Source organism: Odocoileus virginianus, chromosome 24 (assembly GCF_023699985.2).
Source record: "Odocoileus virginianus isolate 20LAN1187 ecotype Illinois chromosome 24, Ovbor_1.2, whole genome shotgun sequence".
Taxonomy (NCBI): Eukaryota; Metazoa; Chordata; class Mammalia; order Artiodactyla; family Cervidae; genus Odocoileus; species Odocoileus virginianus.
Window position 1 is genome coordinate 33,335,616 of NC_069697.1, and position 12,055 is coordinate 33,347,670.

General features: G+C 37.7%; 1 protein-coding gene and 1 pseudogene across 3 annotated transcripts in view; both read right to left on the reverse strand.

Moving 5' to 3' along the window:
* The window catches only part of TMEM117 (transmembrane protein 117), a 557,294-nt gene that overhangs the window by 136,259 nt on the left and 408,980 nt on the right, over positions 1 to 12,055 (reverse strand). The gene's annotated exons all lie outside the window — the stretch shown is intronic.
* On the reverse strand, positions 5,522 to 5,590 carry LOC139030973 (U2 spliceosomal RNA; annotated as a pseudogene).

Here is a 12,055-nt window from a genome sequence, read left to right on the forward strand (position 1 = left end):
CAGCATTAAGTTTTTCAAATATACGCCTTAAGTAAATGTGGTACCAAACAGGCCAAATCTTCAATGATATCAAAAGACTTTAGATACCAAAACTCCAGAATTTTGATTCTATAGGAACCAAAAACTTCAGATTTTAAGCACTTTCCATATTATATTTTGATATTTTGATCAATGGTGTTGGTATGGAAAATTAGTTTCTAAATTAGGCAGACCTATATTTAATCACTGGAGAAGGCAATGGCACCCCACTCCAGTACTCTTGCCTGGAGACTCCCATGGACGGAGGAGCCTGGTGGGCTGCAGTCCATGGGGTCGCAGAGTTGGACACGACTGAAGTGACTTAGCAGCAGCAGGAGCATATTTAACCACAACTCTACTACTTACCAATTATGTGATAATAAGCAAGTTATTTACCCTCTTCTAGCCCCAGTGTCTTCATCTGTAAGAAAAAGATAATATCTACCCTGATTTCCCTGGGGGATGGTGGGTGGAAAACAAGATGGTAGATTAAAAGGACATGGAGTCCACCTGCCCCCCAAGAACACATCAAAAATACATCTTCATTTGAAGCAGTTCTCACTGAAAACTGACTTGCTAAAAAACTCTTGCTAAAACAAAACAAAACAAAACAAAAAAACACAAAAAAACCTCTTGTTAAAACAAAAAATACACAGAATCAGGCAGAAAAGCATGAGAAACAATCAGGTTGGGACCTGCACCCCTAGGAGGTGTATGTTATATTAAATTGCTGAAAGGGAAGGCCTGCAACCTAGGATACTCTACTCAGCAAGTTTATTACTTAGAACTGAAGGAGAGATAAAGAATTTTTTAGACAAATGAAATGTAAAAAGTTCACCTCTATTAAACTCACCATAAAAGAAATGCTAAAGGGTCTTCAGTAAGAAATCAATATCTATAGGGAAGAAAAAAATCTCACTAGTAAAGGGAAATATATAGTAAAGGCTGTGGATCAACTTTACTAAATAATATCAATGTGTTCTACTTGTAAGTTTTTGTACTTTTATATTTTTAAAATTTATATTTTAAGGACAGTAAACAGTATAATTTTGTAATCATGTATATAACTACTAAATGAAAATTCCACAACAAACTGTGAAGAACTCAATTCATCCAATTAACAGAGGTACTAGTATATGCTATATAAATTCTAATCTGCAACTCATAAAAACAAACCAGAATATATTTAAAGCAACTTGTTAAAATCTTTTCTTTTTACTTGTGGAGTCTGATTAAGATGCTTAACCTCAAGAATTATGCCCATCTGCTTCTCTTCCAGCAGATGGGGCTATAATTAGCATGTGGTTTCTCACTGTAAAAGTAGTGGGAAGTCAGGAAGTATGGAAGATAGTTTAAAAAAAACTAAACTAAACTCTACCCATGAAATGATATTTGTCCTTTTTTTTCCTTCTAAATTTGTGTAGCCTGAAGTACCTAACAGAAGCAGAAGATATTAAGAAGAGGTGGCAAGAATACACAGAAGAACTACACAAAAAAGATCTTCATGATACAGATAACCATGATGGTGTGATCATTCACCTAGAGCCACACAGCCTGGAATGTGAAGTCAAGAGGGCCTTAGGAAGCATCACTACGAACAAAGCTAGTTAGAGGTGATGGAATTCTAGTTGAGCTAATTCAAATCCTGAAAGATGATTCTGTGAAAGTGCTGCACTCAATATGCCAGGAAATTTGGAAAACTCAGCAGTGGCCACAGGACTGGAAAAGGTCAGTTTTCATTCCAATCCCCAGAAAGGCAATCCCAAAGAATGTTCAAACTACCACACAAGTGCACTCATCTCACACGATAGCAAAGTAATGCTCAAAATTCTTCAAGCCAGGCTTCAACAGTACATGAACCGCGAACTTCCAAATGTTCAAGTTGGTTTTAGAAAAAGCAGAGGAACCAGAGATCAAATTGCCAACATCTGTTGGATCATCAAAAAAGCAAGAGAGTTCCAGAAAAACATCTATTTCTGCTTTATTGACTATGCCAAAGCCTTTGACTGTGTGGATCACAATAAACTGTGGAAAATTCTGAGAGATGGGAATACCAGACCACCTGACCTGCGTCCTGAGAAAACTATATGCAGGTCAAGAAGCAACAGTTAGAACTAGATATGGACCAACAGACTGGTTCCAAATAGGAAAAGGAGTACATCAAGGCTGTATATCGTCACCCTGCTTATTTAACTTACATGCAGGGTACATCATCAGAAATACTGGACTGGATGAAGCACAAGCTGGAATCAAGACTGCCGGGAGAAATATCAATAACCTCAGATATGTAGATGACACCACACTTATGGCAGAAAGTGAAGAAGAACTAAACAGCCTCTTGATGAAAGTGAAAGAGGAAAGTGAAAAAGCTGGCTTAAAACTCAACATACAGAAAACTAAGATCATGGCATCTGGTCCCATCACTTCATGGCAAATAGATGGGGAAACAATGGAAACAGAGACTTTATTTTGGGGGGCTCCAAAATCACTGCAGATGGTGATTGCAGCCATGAAATTAAAAGACACTTGCTCCTTGGAAGAAAAGTTATGACCAACCCAAACAGCATATTAAAAAACAGAGACACTTCTGGGCATACACACCGAGGAAACCAGATCTGAAAGAGACATGTGCACCTCAATGTTCATCGCAGCACTGTTTATAATAGCCAGGACATGGAAACAACCTAGATGCCCATCAGCAGACAAATGGATGAGGAAGCTGTGGTACATATACACCATGGAATATTACTCAGCCATTAAAAAGAATTCATTTGAATCAGTTCTAATGAGATGGATGAAACTGGAGCCCATTATACAGAGTGAAGTAAGCCAGAAAGATAAAGACCATTACAGTATACTAACACACATATATGGAATTTAGAAAGATGGTAACGATAACCCTATATGTAAAATAGAAAAAGAGACTCAGATGTATAGAACAGACTTTTGGACTCTGTGGGAGAAGGCGAGGGTGGGATGTTTCAAGAGAACAGCATCGAAACATGTATATTATCTAGGGTGAAACAGATCACCAGCCCAGGTTGGGTGCATGAGACAAGTGCTCGGGCCTGGTGCACTGGGAAGACCCAGAGGGATCGGGTGGAGAGGGAGGTGGGAGGGGAGACCGGGATGGGGAATTCATGTAAATCCATGGCTAATTCATGTCAATGTATGACAAAAAACACTGCAATGTTGTAAAGTAATTAGCCTCCAACTAATAAAAATAAATGAAAAAAAAAGAAAAATGAAAAAAATAAAATAAAATAAAAAACAGAGACATTATTTTGCTGACAATGGTTTGTATAGTAAAAGCTATGGTTTTTCCAGTAGTCATGTATGGATGTGAGAGTTGGATTATAAAGAAAACTGAGCGCTGAAGAATTGATGTTTTTTGAACTGTAGTGTTGGAGAAGATGCCTGAGAGTCCCTTGGACAGCAAGGTCCAATCATCCATTCTAAAGGAAAGCAGTCCTGAATATTCACTGGAGGACTGATGCTGAAGCTGAAACTCGAATACTTTGGCCACCTGATGTGAAGAACTGACTCATTTGAAAACACCCTGATGCTGGGAAAGATTGAAGGTGGAAGAAGAAGGGGACAACAGAGGATGAGATGGTTGGATGGCATCACTGATTCAATGGACATGAGTTTGAGTAAGCTCTGGGAGTTGGTGATGGACAGGGAAGTTTGGTTTTCTGCAGTCCATGGGGTTGCAAAGAGCCGGACACGACTGAGAGACTGAACTGAACTGAACTGACATACATGTTGTCATGGCAAATAATCGTCATCGATATAGCCAGCTTAAAAATGAATTCACTCTGAATAGTATTTTCCCAAAACACCACATAAGAAATAATGTACAGTTTTTTTGTATTTATTGTAGGAGATAATAATAGATAATATGACCAATGGTTTGAAAATAGAAAGTATTAGATAGCGCCTACAAAATGGAATTTTTTTTTCTTACTAAGGACCTCTTTTTGATAAGTAACAATTATAGCATGTTTTAGGTACAATTTCTTTTGATGTCACACAGCTTCTCATCTAATATTACAGGAGTTTTTATATCTGTGTACCTGGTGACCAAGGCAGGATCTGAGGAAAAGTTTAGACCTCTCCTAGCCAGAGGAGAAGTCAGAAAATCACAAGTGAATTTATAAGGCACAATTTCATAAGAGTTCTCATTGGAAACATAGCAATGACTACAAATGCTTAAGAAAGTGCTTTCTTACCTTTCTCTAGCCATAGATAACTGTGGGATTATTTTGGTGGCCAAGTCAAGTCTTCTGGACAGCACTATGTGCCTTGGAAAAACACATCAGGTACCACTAGTCCCCGTGTGTGTGCTAAGTCGCTTCAGTCAGAACCGACTCTTTGCGACCCTATGGGCTGTAGCCCACCAGACTCCTCTCTCCACGGGATTCTCCAGGCAAGAATGCTGGAGTGTGTTGCCATGTCCTCCTCCAGGGGATCCTCCTGACCCAGGGATCAAATCTGTGTCTCTTGCATCTGCCTGCACTGGCAGGCGGGTTCTTTACCACAAGCGCCACCAGGGAAGCCAGCCACCAGTCCCTACCTTGGCCAGGTAAGCTGATACGGGAAGATGTCCCACAGACAATGCTGACCAGTAAAGCAAATCAGAATAACCTACTTGACACAAGAGTCAACACAATATTCTAAATGTTCTCAAATGTCATGTACCTCTGTAATCATTTTCATGTTGTTGTTGTTTAGTTGCTAACTTTGTGTCTGGCTCTTTCCAACCCCATGGGCTGCAGCACACCAGGCCTCCCTATCCTTCACTATCTCCTGGAGTTTGGTCAGACTCATGTTCATCGAGTCAGTGATGCAATCCAACCATCTCATTCTCTGTTGCCTCCTTCTCTTAATTTTCATGTTAGTTTTTAAAATTTTTTCATAAAGAAAAAATTTTCATTATTCATCAAATATTAGTAACACTAGATATGGACAAGGGTATAAACAGTTTAATGAGTTTTTATAGTATATATTTAGTTTCCAATGCATTTTTCTCTCTAAGAAATAATTTTCATTCCAAGATGCTAATGTTAATTTTTAATATGAGCACTGTTATTAAACATTATAATGATACATGTGCACAGAAATATCGAAGTGCCCATCTCAGTGAACGCCATGATTTATTGTTCCTGAAGTTACATATTTAACCACATACAAATTGTAGAGCAGTTAAGGTTGGAGAAATCTGATAATAACTGTTGCCCATAATCGTCCTAATCATGATCACCACCCCCAAAGATTAATACACTTCTTTGGCATCACACCTTGATACAAGTCAATATCTTAGTAGATTTCCTGGAAAGCCTTGAGATAGAAGAAAGAAAACCAGTTCACAAAAAAAAAAAAAAGGGGGGGGCTATAAGGACTCTAATTTAGTTTTGAATCTTGACTCAAACACTTAGTCACTCTATAATATCACACAAGTTTTTAAGCCATCACAGATTCAGTTTCCTCATTTAAACCTAGTATTAGTTAATAACTATATCATTGTGTGTTGATACTACACTTGATCTTAGCCAAAAGGCCGAGAAGCGATCATCATTGTGTGTTGAGAAAAGTAAACGTGTTAATTTATGTAACTCACCCAGGACATTGTAAGGATTCATATTGTAGGCTGCCATATTGTATAACTAGAACAATGATTATAAGGCTTGACACCTCATAGAAGGACCCAGCTCAGGCTCTTAAGAAAGCAGTTCCTCCTCATGTGTAATTTAGTAAGAAAATAATTTGGACATGAATAGTGAAGCATGTTTTCACTCAAATGTTCTGTACACAAGGCAGAAATATAATACAACTCACAACTGTGAGCCACATACATAAAATTTAATTTTCTAATAGCCACATTAAAAAAAAGTGAAAAATACCTTGAAGAAACCATAATTTAAAAAGACACATATACCCCAATGTACATCACAGCACTATTTATAATACAATAGGTAGGACATGGAAGCAACCTAGAAGCCAATTAACAGATGAATGGATAAAGAAGATGTGGTACATATATACAATGGAATATTACTTAGCCATAAAAGGGAACACATTTGAGTTAGTCCTAAAGAGGTGGATGAACCTAGAGCCTATTATACAGAGTGAAGTAAGTCAGAAAGACAAAAACATTGTATATAAATGTATATACATGGATCTAGAAAGATAGTACTGATGAGCCTATTTGCAGGGCAGCAATAGAGACATAGACGCAGTGAATAGACTTGTGGACACAGTGGGGGGAGGCGAGAGTGGGGCAAACTGAGAGAGCAGCATTGCAACAGACACATGACCATATGCAAAATTAGCCAGCCAGTGAAACTTGCTGGATGACGCAGGGAGCTCAAACCCTGTGCTCTGGGGCAACCTGGGGTGGCGGGGATGGAGGTTCACGCAGGAGGGACATGTGGATATCTACAGCTGATTCATGTTCATAAATGGCAGCAACCAATACAATATTGTAAAGCAATTATCTTTCAATTAAAAAGCAAATTTAAAGAAGTGAAAAGGTGACTCGTAAAAGCTCTTTTTGGTTTTTAAATTTTATTTATTCTTCTATGTTTGGCTGCCCTGGGTCTTCGTCGCTCTGCCTAAGCTTTCTCTAGTTGCAGCGCTCCCCTTCCTCGCGGCGTGCACGCCTCCTTGCGGAGCACAGGCTCTAGCGCTACACTTCAGTAGTTACTGCTGGGCCTCAGTAGCCGTGGTCAGAGGCCTAGAAGACACGATCGACTAAGCGCAGGATTAGTTGCTCCGCAGCATTGGGAATCTTCCAGGACCAGGGATCAAACCTGTATCCCCTGCATTGGCAGGCAGATTCTCATACACTGTGCCACCAGAGAAGTCTGGTGACATTTATTTTAATAATACATTTAGTTCCAATGTATCTAAACATTGTCATTACAACCTATAATCAAGACAAACTTAGGGGGTTGATATTTCACATTTTTATTTCTTACTAAATCCTTTATATCCACTTACTGCGCATCTCTGTTTGGACTGCCATATTTCACAAACTCAGTAGCCACTTCTCCTGATGGCCCCATGCTGGAAAATGCAGACTAATGAAACACTCGGATGAGAGACTTAACTGATCAATACTCATCTCAACATTCCAGTAGCTTGTGAGCACAGCCACTACCGTGTGTTCGTTAATTCTTTTATATGCGATTCTCGAGGAAATCTATCTTCTCCATCGAGATGCCTTAAAAGAAACATTGACTATTGGATTGTGAAAAGCTTTCCAAGGTAAAATGTAATTACAAATGTTTTGAACCCACCTTTAATGTTTCTTCAAAAGGGTTGGAATAAATATTGATTCTTTCATCTAACAAGGTTGATTTTTCTCCTCTAAGAGTTTAAATAAAAGAAATGTCAAAACACTCTAATCTTTTTTTTTTTTTTCCTGGTGATGCCTTAATGTTAAAAATATTTCCCTAGAATACACACCATATGTCATCAGGAAAGAAAATTTTTTTTCATAAGTGAATGAAACTTCATAATCAGCCATATGAGCCACAAGTCTTTCAAACTATTCAAAGAAATAGAACAACCATTATTCAATGAAGCCATGTCTGTTCATATTATTTGGTTTCAGACAGTAGACAATTAGACAGTAATTGCCTAAGGTAACAAGAGCTAATGTCAAAGGAAAAATATAAACACGTATTTTTAAAAACTTAATGTAATGAATATGGAGTTTCTTTTAAGCTTTGGAAAGGTTTGTACTACTGTCTAACATCAAACATGATGTCACAGATTTATTTTGTTCACAAATGTCTACCTAATGCTTTAGTACCTACTGAGTTGCTATCAAAGCTAGCTAAATCAAGAAATTCTTAGTAAAAAGGTAATTAAGTTTCCATCGGTATTCTGAAGTTTCACTTCAGTATTCTTGCCTTGAGAACCCCATGAACAGTATGAAAAGGCAAAAAGATAGGACAATGAAAGATGAACTCCCCAGGTCAGTAGGTGCCCAATATGCTATGGAGATCAGTGGAGAAATAACTTCAGAAAGAATGAAGGGATGGAGCCAAAGCAAAAATACCACCCAGTTGCGGATGGGACTGGTGATAGAAGCAATGTTCAATGCTGGAAAGAGCAATATTGCATAGGAACCTGGAACGTTAGGTCCATGAATCAAGGCAAATTGGAAGTGGTCAAACAGGAGATGGCAAGAGTGAACGTCGATATTCTAGGAATCAGCAAACTAAGATGGATTGGAATGGGTGAATTTAACTCAGATGACCATTGTATCTACTACTATGGGCAGGAATCCCTTAGAAGAAATGGAGTAGCCATCACAGTCAACAAAACAGTCCGAAATGCAGTATACTTGGATGCAGTCTCAAAAATGACAGAATGATCTCTGTTCATTTCCAAGGCAAACCATTCAGTATCACGGCAATCCAAGTCTATGCCCCAACCAGTAACACTGAAGAAGCTGAAGTTGAAGGGTTCTATGAAGACCTAGAAGACTGGCTAGAACTAACACCCAAAAAAGATGTCCTTTTCATTAGAGGGGACTAGAATGCAAAAGTAGGACGTCAAGAAACACCTGGAGTAACAGGCAAATTTGGCCTTGGAGTACAGAATGAAGCAGGACAAAGGCTAATAGAGTTTTCGCAAGAGAACGCACTGGTCATAGCAAACACCCTCTTCCAACAATTGACAAAAGGGCTCCCCTGGTGACTCAGAAGTAAAGAATCCACTTGCCAAAGCAGGAGACAGATGTTCCATCCCTGGGTGGGGAAAATCCTCTGGAGAAAGAAGTGGAAGCCCACTCCAGTATTCTTGCAAGGGAAACCCCACAGACAGAGGAACCTGGGGAGTTACAGTCCATGGGGTCAGAAAAGAGTCAGATACGACTTAGTGACTAAGCAACACATTGACAAAAATTGTATATATTTATGGTGTGCAATGTAATGTTTTGATAAACACATGCATTACGAAATGGTTACCACAATTGAGCTACTTAACAAATCCTTGACCTCATATAGCTGCTTTCTTTGTGTGTGATGAAAAAATTTAAGGCCGAGTTTCAGTAAATTTCAAAATAATAAATTAACTATAGTCACCATGCTATACATTAGAGTTCCAGAACATATTTATATTGCATAACTGAAACATGGTACCCTTTGACCAATGCCTCTCCATTTCAAATTATGTTTTCTCTTTATTTAAAGGTAATAAACATGGAATGGACATGAACTTGGGCAAACTCAAGGAGATGGTGAGGAACAGGAAGGCGTGGTGTGCTGCAGTCCATGGGGTCATGAAGAGTCAGACATGACTGGGTAACTGAACAACAAGAAGCATTGATAACCTCTAGGTTTTCTGAATCTGCTTATTTTAAAGATTATGGGATACAAATTATACTAAAGAAAAGTATGAAAATTAACAAAGTTATGACTGAACAGCAATGAGTTAAGAAAGTTAAGAACTGTTATAGCAGAAAGAATTTAGTCTCAACTGAAAGACATATGTGCACAATATATACTTTATTGAAAACCGAAATACCACATTTTCTCATGGATTTCCCCCTTATTGCATATTATAACTCTTTGTTCTGAGAAGAACATGCAAAACAAAAAGTCTCTCCTGAATGATGTGTTGTTTCACTGAGTAGAACCAATATATTGAGAGTCGAGTGGTGTCCAGACTGGAGTGGTGTTTGAGAAAGAGGAGAGTCTCATGGGTGTCCAATATTCCCTTCCCCTCTCTTCCAGCGACCTAGTACATGGGCTTTTTGAGGGGACTGGAGTGTGCCCTCCTCCAGGGGATCTTCCCAACCCAGGGATCTAACCTGAGTCTCTCGTGCCTCCTACAATGGCAGGCATGTTCTTTCCCACTAGCACCATCTGGGAGGCCTTTTCTTTTATGTGAGGAAGGGTTAACTAGGATGGATAGGGGCCATTTGTCACGGGCAACAGGAGCCAGCCACAGACTTGGAAATAGGAAAAAGCTATGCATAAAACAGGGCTGTTTATCCAAATAATGTCCAAGTTATAAACTCTTTTGAAAAAGACTTAATACCAAACAAATTATCATCACATGCTGGGACTGGTAAAACTCAGTAACTTGTAGAAAAAAATTGTGCATTTTTAAAGATAACGAAAATGCTTTAAAGGCATTGGTATTTTATTAATCCAAATAATGCTATTTTCAGAAGCAGAAATCAAGTAAAATAAAAGCCTATGTTATTTTATACTTTTTAATTGTATCTGTAAATTCTTTTGGGGGTTTGTGACATCATACTAAATTCTAATGCGTTATATTACTACTGGCCATAATTTTTGGTATAAAATGCAAGAATGCATGGTAATATAAGGCACTAAAATTCTACATTGAATAAATCTACATCAAAATCCACATGAAATACCCATGTATTATTTATAAGAGTAATTTCATCTTGTGATTCTGATCAAATCATAAATAATGAGATGAGGCTGAAAATGAAATTTAGCTTTATTGAAATATGTGATTGCATATTTCTTTCCTTTTTCATATTTAAAAGGTTAAAACATGACATTTTGGGTCCACATTCAATACTAACTTCTTTTAAGTATAATAATGAGACTCTATATAACTGACCAACAGAGCTTTAAATATGGCTGCATGTGGCTGCAATTTTTAAAAGTGCAGAAATGCAATTAAAAACCAGAAAAGGTATGCTATTTCTTTAAAACATATATGTTGTTTATTATATATGAACATACAAATATATATTAAATTTTATATATAAGACAAATTGTATCTTATCTTTATATGTCCATATAGGTGTATACATAGTATGTGGGTATATCGTTGTTGTTCAGTTGTTTAGTTACGTCAGATTCTTTGTGACCCCATGAACTGTAACATGCCAAGCTTTCCTGTCCTGAGTTTGCTCAAACTTGTGTCCATTGAGTTGGTGATGCCATCCAACCATCTCACCCTCTGTAGCCCCCCTTCTCCCCTTGCCCTCAATTTTCCCCAGCATCCAGTGAGTCAGTTCTTCACATCAGGTGGCCAAAGTATTGGAGGTTAAGCTTCAGCATCAGTCCTTTCAATGAATATTCAGGGTTGATTTCCTTTAGGATTGACTGGTTTGACTTCCTTGCTGTCCAAGGGACTCTCAAGAGTCTTCTCCAGCACCATGGTTCAAAAGTGTCAATTTGGTGCTCAGCCTTCTTTATGGTCCAACTCTCACATCTACACACGACTACTGGAGAACCATAGCATTGACTATATGGACCTTTGCCAGCAAAGTGATGTATAAACTTGAAAACAAAGTTTTTTCAAACTGCTGACCACAAATGATGCCCCTAAGTAGTGTTTCCAGCAATGTAATTGGAGTTAGAAATGACTGAAATGAATAATGTAATATCAAATGCCCTTGGGGATCTAAGGTATTATCTGGATTGGCTCCCTAAGTCAGGTGATCAATAGCACACTTCACTTAATAACAATGCTGCGCAGTAGCCAGTGATGTATCCTCATTTTGAAATATGAAAGGATGGTTTTCCAAAACATATTTTCCATTTTAAAATTATGTTTTAATGCTCATAGTTATAGAAAAGCACATAATAGAAAGTAAAATTACTCCAATAATAATTTGATGGATGATTTTGTGCTAGTGTTTTGTAATTCTTTGATTGTATTTCATTTCAGTATTTTTTTGTAGCTATATGTGCATACCTGTGTATGTGCAAATGCATGTGCCCACATGTGTGTGGTACAAAACTATGATTAAGCCATTTCCAAGTTTGTATCCTGATTTTACACTAAACTTGTTACATTGTGGGTATTTTTATCAGAAAATGTTCATGTTCTTCAAAAATATTATTTTAGCTAAACAGTTAATGTTAAATAATATTCCATGACAAAAAATTATTTAGCTTATTTAGACTTGCTCGTTGTTTCTAATATGTCAGTGTTATACACCCTAGTCAATATCTAGTATTTTCTTAACTTATACTTTTACAAGCAGAATAATTACTGAATCAAAAGTTATGATTATTTAAGGGTACATTCT